This window comes from Rhinopithecus bieti, unplaced genomic scaffold (assembly GCF_001698545.2).
Source record: "Rhinopithecus bieti isolate Rb0 unplaced genomic scaffold, ASM169854v2 scaffold_13349, whole genome shotgun sequence".
In the NCBI taxonomy this organism is placed as follows: Eukaryota; Metazoa; Chordata; class Mammalia; order Primates; family Cercopithecidae; genus Rhinopithecus; species Rhinopithecus bieti.
The window spans coordinates 2,232,136-2,240,283 of NW_016807772.1; positions in this window are offsets into that span (position 1 = coordinate 2,232,136).

Sequence of the window (8,148 nt, forward strand, 5' to 3'; positions counted from 1 at the left end):
CTTTGTTTGTTTTGTTTTGTTTTCAGCTAAAGGTAAAGAGAATTTTTTTTTTTAGCTAAAGTTTTCTTTTTTGCAACTGTGACATAAATTGAGTGATAAAATGGCTCTTTGAAAAGTAGATATTGTCTGTATTGTAAAAGCTTAGTCATATTCATGGCAAAGTGTTCATTTCTTGAGATGGTTCTTTCACAACACACAAGAATCAAGATGGAACGCAAGGAAAACACTTGTTTTTGTTTTGACTGAGGTAACCAGTTCATGTGTGTTCCAATCCATAGAGAAGTGGGGAAAGGGTGAGAAAGGATCAGATTGATCTGGGATCAGCTTGGAGCCTGAGTTCAGCCTCATGGGCATCTCATGGAATTGATGCATTTGCTGTGGCATATTTAAATTTTGTTCAAAAGATTTTAAGCAAGACCTTGCAAAGACTCTTTATGTTACTGTTCAGCTTGCTTAGATTGTGTTAACAGTTGATTTAACAAAGATCCATTTTAACTCTGGAACAAAAGCAACCCAGAGCATCCACGCTCTATTCCCATGCTGGTCGATATGCTTTCATTACCAATTGGCCCTTACCAAACTTTACTTATATATATATTTGTATTTTACTATGATAGTTGAGAAATTTAGCCTCTTAGTCATTTTTAGCTGTTATTGTGGAAGACCTCAAATACAAGATTAGATGCCCTTGAACATGTTTTAATGATGTGTGTCATGTTACTACCAATGGCGATTTCAATCGCAATATTTTAAATTGATGAGAATGATTTGTAAACATGAAGTTGCTATTATGTAAATTCTGTTTGTTATAGAGTTTCTTCAGTTGTTACCCAAGTGTCATCCTGGAGAAGTCAGAAGAATCAGAATCCATTGTATTTTAGAGTTATGTGAATCTACATCATAAATGGGCATTAACATTCTAAATTGCTTGGTTTGGAGACTGTTAGCAGCATAGCTATATTCAACTAGGGAGATGCTAAATACACAGAAGTTTCAAGAGACTTGGAACAGAATTACAGGGGAACTATATATGTATATGTATATTTTATTAAACACCCATCTGCACTATCAGTATTGCACTAATGTGGAATTTGAAAGACTATTTTGCTGATACTGTATATCTGCGCATCATTCCTGATTAGATTGTTTTAAAGACAATCTGAAAGATCTAAGGTTTTAAAATAATTTGGTTTGAAAATACACAGTTGTCTTGAAGGAATTGCTGTCCTACATGAAGTTGCTCCAAGCTGTGTTTATTCTCTTCTTGGTCAAGGTTAACAATTGCTAAATGATCGCAAATTCACCTAAACAATACATTTACAAAGCCATCTTTACATGCATTAAACGAGGGCTACAACAATATTGTTTTACAAATACTAGCACTTTTTTTCTGTTATGTACTTAGTGTTAGAGGGTCAAAATAATCTTTCTGCTTAGCATCTCTTAAACCATACCTGCAAATATAGCAGGATTATTACATTTACAGTACTTTAATACTTGTATAAACTATGCAGAAATTTTTAATAAAGTGTAATATATTTTATAAGCTAATAAGACTGAATGGGTAAAGGTTTTTAGCATGCATTAGTATACTTGCAGATACTGAAACATTTTGGTAATCTTTCTTACTAAAGATGTGAATGTTTAATGTACCTTCTCTGTTTCTACTCTGTAGTCCAATGGGAATTCAGTAATGACATTTTGTCATGTCAAACTGTGAACATAAATTTGTACTGTACAGTCCTCATATACTATATACAGTATGCAATATATATTATATACTTGTTAATAAAACCATCAGAATATTAAATGTGATCATGTGATTACTTCATATGCAGTGATCACTAGAACAAAAGTTACGGAGCAATTTAAGAACCCTCGCTTAGAACTTTACTTACTCTGATGGGCAGTTATTGTTGATGGAGAGACAGAAAAATAGATCTAACTGGAAGATGAACTAACAGAATTAACTCAGCCCTCAAGCTGTGTCCCTGGCTTTCTGAAAATAGCCAACAGGAAGTCTTCTAGGCTGAAATCATAAAACTGCAGACAATCCAGCAAAAATCTACAAACTCACCTAGTTGATTCTTGAGATACTTTGTGTATTTGTTGTTTATGACCCCCTGTCTGCTTCCAAAAAGAACTTGCAGTGTATTGTATTAAAAGACATATGTGTATAATACTTAAAACTTTTAGAGTAAAATATCAAGACTCTCATGTTGGGGAGTGGGGAACGAGGAGCAGAACAGTAATACATTAAAGTAAATAATTCTGGATAAAAGTATTATTTTTCAAGGCTTTAGTAACCATGTCCATGGACACTGCATTCTCCAACATCACATGAAGAAGTAGTAGTTTCCAATAGGGATTTCGAGTTGAATTTTTGTTTTGTTTTGGTTTGGTTTTGGTTTTGGTTTTGGGGTGTTTTTTTTTTTGAGACAATCTTGCTGTGTTGCTCAGGCTAGAGCGCAATGTTGCGATCTCACTGCAACCTCCACCTCTTGGGTTCAAGCAATTCTCCTGCCTCAGCCTTTCAAGTAGCCGGGACTACAGGCGCACGCCACTGTGCCCAGCTAATTTTTGTAATTTTAATAGAGATAGGATTTCACCATGTTGGCCAGGCTGGTCTCAAACTCCTGATCTCAAGTGATCCACCCACCTTGGCCTCAGAAAGTGCTAGTATTACAGGCATGAGCCACTGCACCCAGCCAAGGATTTAGAGTTCTTTTGTTTAAGGTAAATGTAATTACCTCTCCTCTTCCCTCTGCATCCCTGCAATGTAATTGAAACTGAGGCTAGCTTGTTAGACTTCAGCAGTTGTCCTCCAGCCTGGATTTCATTTTAGCAAAACACAAGGTAATGTCTGGCCAGCACTTCCCACATGACTTAGTTTCACAGGTTGGAGATGGAAGAGGTTTGGGAGAAGACTAAGTTCAGCCTTTGGGGCGCTCTCCAGCCTTCTCTGGGGAGAGCTTCTCTGCTTTTATACCAAGGTAGTTAACTGCAAGATCAAAAGCAAGTGTATGTGACTATAAATCCTAATGGAATACTGGCTTGAATTAGTTCAGTTGACTGGCTGTAATCCTTCCACTACATTTTTTTTTTTTTTTTTTTTTTTTTTTTTTTTTTTTTTTGAGAGAGAGTCTTGCTCTGTTGCCCAGACCAGGGTGCAATGGCACATTCTTGGCTCACTGCAACCTCCGCCTCCCAGTTTCAAGCAAGCCTCCTGCCTCAGACCCTCTAGTTGTTGGAATTACAGGCACGCGCCACCATGCTCAGCTAATTTTGTATTTTTAGTAGAGACAGGGTTTAGTGGAGACGGGGTTTCGCCATGTTGGCCAGGTGATCCACCCGCCTCAGCCTCCCAAAGTGCTGAGATTATAGGTGTGAGCCACCGCGCCCAGCCAATCCTTTCATTATATTTCTTATGCATGACTTGACACTTGCTGAGTTCAAAATAAGATCCATCCATGGCCGGGCGCGGTGACTCGCGGCTGTAATCCCAGCACTTTGGGAGGCCGAGACGGGCAGATCACGAGGTCAGGAGATCGAGACCATCCTGGCTAACACGGTGAAAACCCGTCTCTACTGAAAATACAAAAAACTAGCCGGGCGAGGTGGCGGGTGCCTGTAGTCCCAGCTACTCGGGAGGCGGGGGCAAGAGAACGCGTGAACCCGGGAGGCGGAGCTTGCAGTGAGCCCAGATCGTGCCACTGCACTCCAGCCTGGGCGACAGAGCGAGACTCCGTCTCAAAAATAAAATAAAATAAAATCCATCCTTCTAGGAAGAATTGTTACAAGCTGGATTCTGCCCAGGTAAATGATCAGGATGGTAACAAATGTGGATTCTATAAGAAACTAAATTCTTTGGGGGAATGGTTGAACAAAGTTAAGATGTTCCAAACAAAAAAAGACAATACATAACCACTGCCCATTACAGTCAGCCCTCTATCCATGGATTCTGCATTTGCAGATTCAACTCAGGGCAAATAGAAAATAATCAGGAAAAGTAAAAAACAACACTACAATAATAATGCAAATAATAAGAACACAGTATAATAGCTATTTACGTTGCATTTACATTGTATTAGATATAAGCAATCCAGAGAGAATTTAAAATATACAGGAAGATGTGCATCAGTTGTGCAAATACTATGCCATTTTATGTAAGGGACTTTAGCATTTGAGGATTTTGGTATCCCTGGGGGTCCATGCGTACTGACGATGACTGTATTTTAAATGCTATCAGGTTAAGAAAGCAGGATTAGGAGGCTTGCTGGGGGCCAAGTTATCAATTGTAATCTGAAAGAGAAGAAATGGCTATGTTCAGGGAAGGATGGTGCTAAAAGATAAACTTGGGCACATTAAAATCTTAAAAGAGTTTATTTGAGCAGACAGCAATTCATGAATCTGGCAGCACCAGTTGCAAACAGTTGCCTGATTCAAAGAGACTGAATAAGCTGTTCTCAGAAGCAAAACAAATTATCTGATGGTTGAAGTTGAAAGTTGTAGTTAGAGGTTAGTTGGCAGTTTCTGATTGGTTAAGATTGTTTCCGTAGGCTGTGATCATTCACTCTGATTTGGGTTTTTGTTTGCTTACACAGGAACCCAAGGCATGGGAGCTGTCTCAGCCTAATGATCTCCCAATTCAATTATCAAAACAATGGATTGAGATGGTAGTAAATACATATACACATAGATGTAAAAGTTAAACTACTAGAGACCTGACTTGCCAGTGTGTGCACATAAAACTCAACAATGAATTATTCTTCAAGTGTACATTCATTTTAAGAATGTAAACGGAACCTGTTACCATTTCCTATTGTCTGAGCAGATCATAGTAACAATAGTTAGTAATAGTGCAGTATTTAGAGAGAGTGACTCCGAAATTAGAATAACATGTGCTATAAGTTAGAATTATTTTTAAACTTATGGGGAAGTGGGAGGTTGAGTCTCACCAAGTCCAGATATGCTTATTGGTTTGAGAGCTTCTGCTCATTATATCCCTGGTTTTGCATTCCCTACAGGCACCCTGAGTGGTGGGGTTAATAGAAAACGGAAGTTGGATCTTCAGCTCCTGGATCATGGCTATTTCACACTGCATACACTTAATGCATTCGGTGTTTCTTCCTTTTCTCATGATTCAGGAACTCCATCAGTCTATAGACTTGGTGTCTAAAGAACTCAGAGAGGTGGCTCTTGGGGACTTTCAAGCCTTGCTGATCTGCTCCAGAAGAGATATCACCTCCTGCTGCAAAGTACAAGAGCTTGCCTGTCAGTTACACACTTCCAAAGCTATGTTCATGCGATCCCTCAACTAAAATAATATCCCGCCCACACATTCACCACCAGAATGAGATCCTCATGGCTGAGCTGAGACTTGCTCGTCTTTGTGAAGACATTGTTAGATGGTAGTTTGTTTCTGAACCAAGCTAGAGTCCACTAATCCAGTGCAATAAGGCCAAACATCCACACCAAGGTTTTGCAGCAGGAGAAAGGAGGGCATTTATTTGCAGGGTGCCAAGCAAGGAGAATTGGGCAGCTCATGCTTAAAACCCAACCTCCCCGTGATTTTAATTAAGCAAGGGTTTTAAAAGCAAAGGTAAATTTCAGGAAAGCAAAAGTTATAAGCAAAATCATAAATGTATCCATGGAGTTTATACATTGGTTTGGCCTAAAAAGATGGGATATCTTGAAGCAGGGCTGTACAGGTCATAGGGAGATTCAAAGATTTTCTGATTTGCAATTGATTAAGGAAGGGAAGATTTATCTGAAGACTTGGAGTCAGCAGAAATGAATATTAGGTCTGGCCCATGGGCGTTACTTCCTCCAGGATCCTCAGGAAGAACTGTAGAACAAAGAGCTGTGGTCAGAGCTCAATCCTTAGTACTCCCTTATCTGAGATCTACATGCCAGCAGATGGCATTTTCCATTTGGTGGAGTTCTGGGTTTCTGCAAAGTAACTGAGGGACATGAGTTAAAATGTTATCTTTAGTTTCTACAGGGAACCAAACATCTTGTAACTCTAACTTCCTTGGCTATTGTTTAATGCTACTATTACCTTCTTGCTTATCAACTTGCTCATGTACTTCTCATGGCTAGCTAGGTGCCTGGAATTCCCCTTAAAGAAACCCAAGAATTTCTTTTATTTCCATTCTTGAGGGTCCAACAGGCCCCTGAGGGAAGCTGGTACTCCATCTCAGTTTATGGAATAGGCGAGCCTGAGTTCTGCTCCTACCTCTCGCCCTAACCTCTCTCTCACCCCTTCACAGTCAGCTAATCACTTCTGAGGCCACTTCTGGGTCTTTTCTCTCCTGTCCATTGCTATTGAGCTCCTGTGTTTCTCACTGGGGCTAGTACAAAAGTGTCTTCACTCTCTCACTTCAATCATTCTCCTCCACCAGCCACCAAAGCCATCTTTCCCAAACTAAGAGCTGACCATGTTATTATGCCCGTCTGCTTAGAATCCTTCCATGGTCCTCACTGTACTGAAGCTGGTTCTTCTTAGTTCAGCCCTACCCCATTTAAAGCCTCATCATTCATCATTAAACTTTTGTTTTCATTTTCCTGTTTTTTTTCTAAGAACCTTCGAACACTTCCCATACTCAGTGAGTTTGATGGGTACACAAGGCATTCAGGGAGATACCAAACTCTTACTCATTTGTCAAAATCCCACTCAAAAGTTACCTATTCTTTGAGTTTTCTTTGAATGAACTCCACTCACCCTCTCTGCAGAGATAATCTCTCCCTACTTCTTCTTCTTCTTCTTTTTTTTTTTTTTTTTTTTTTTGAGATGGAGTCTCGCTCTGTCACCCAGGCTGGAGTGCAGTGCCGTGATCTCGGCTCACTGCAACCTCCACCTCCCAGGTTCAAGCGATTCTCCTGCCTCAGCCTCCTGAGTAACTGGGATTACAGGTGCACACCACCATGGCTGGCTATTTTTTTTTTTTTTTTTTTTTTTTTTAGTAGAAACGGGGTTTCACCATGTTGGTCAGGCTGGTCTCAAACTCCTGACCTCATGATCCGCTCGCCTGATCCTCCCAAAGTGCTGGGATTACAGGTGTGAGCCACCACACCCAGCCCTCTCTCCCTACTTCTTTCTGCAGCCACATAATCCTTGAGTTTCCCTCAATTTTCAGCACTTATCATCCTGCGTGGTCAGTCCATCCAGCTGTCTCCTTCCCTCCCTAGATCTCAGATCACCCTAACATGATTCTCTTCTGGGTGTCCAGTGTCCAATCCCCAGCACCAGGCACAAAGCATGCCTGGGTGTGTGTTGGAAAGTGTGCTAGGGAAGGTGTGTTGAATGAGCAAATGGGCACTAATAGCTAACATTAAGTGAACACTTACTAGATACCTTGCACTATTCTAAGCAATTTGCAGACATTAATTAGTTTAATTCTCAACACTGTAAAGCATGTAACTATTATCATTTTCTTTCTACAGATGGAAATTGGGGCACAGACAGATTAAGTAATTTACCCAAGGTCACAAAGATAAGAAGCAGAAGAACCAGCTTCAAATTCAGGCCACCTATACCCAAAGCCTGCTGTCTTAACCATTATATGGGTCTCTGGCCTGGGTGCATGCTTCCTCTCAAAATTCAAACCAGGTGTGCCATGGGTGGAATTTTTTTTTCATACTTTTACCATACTGAGTCATCTGCTGGGTTACCCTCTCCCTCCCTCCCAGGCCCCATTTATCCACCCCTTCACTAGAAAAATACTGCTAATTCTTTAGTACTTGCAAAGACAGAAATCCCCAATGGGTAAAGGAAGGGGGAAATTTACTGGTTTCTATAAATAAGAGGTTTGAGATATAGAAATACATTTATTTGTATATATGTATATATATATACATGTATGGGATTACACCTGTAATCCCAGCACTTTGGGAGACTAAGGCAGGTGGATTGCTTGAGTCTAGAAGTTTAAGACCAGCCTGAGCAACATGGTGAAACCCTGTCTCTACAAAATATACAAAAATTATCTGGGCATTTCATACATATATATGTATATATACACACATATATACTTATATGTATATGAATATGTATCTACATATGTATATATGTATATGTGAGTGTATATACATATATATATATATACACACACACATATATATATATATATATATATATATATATAT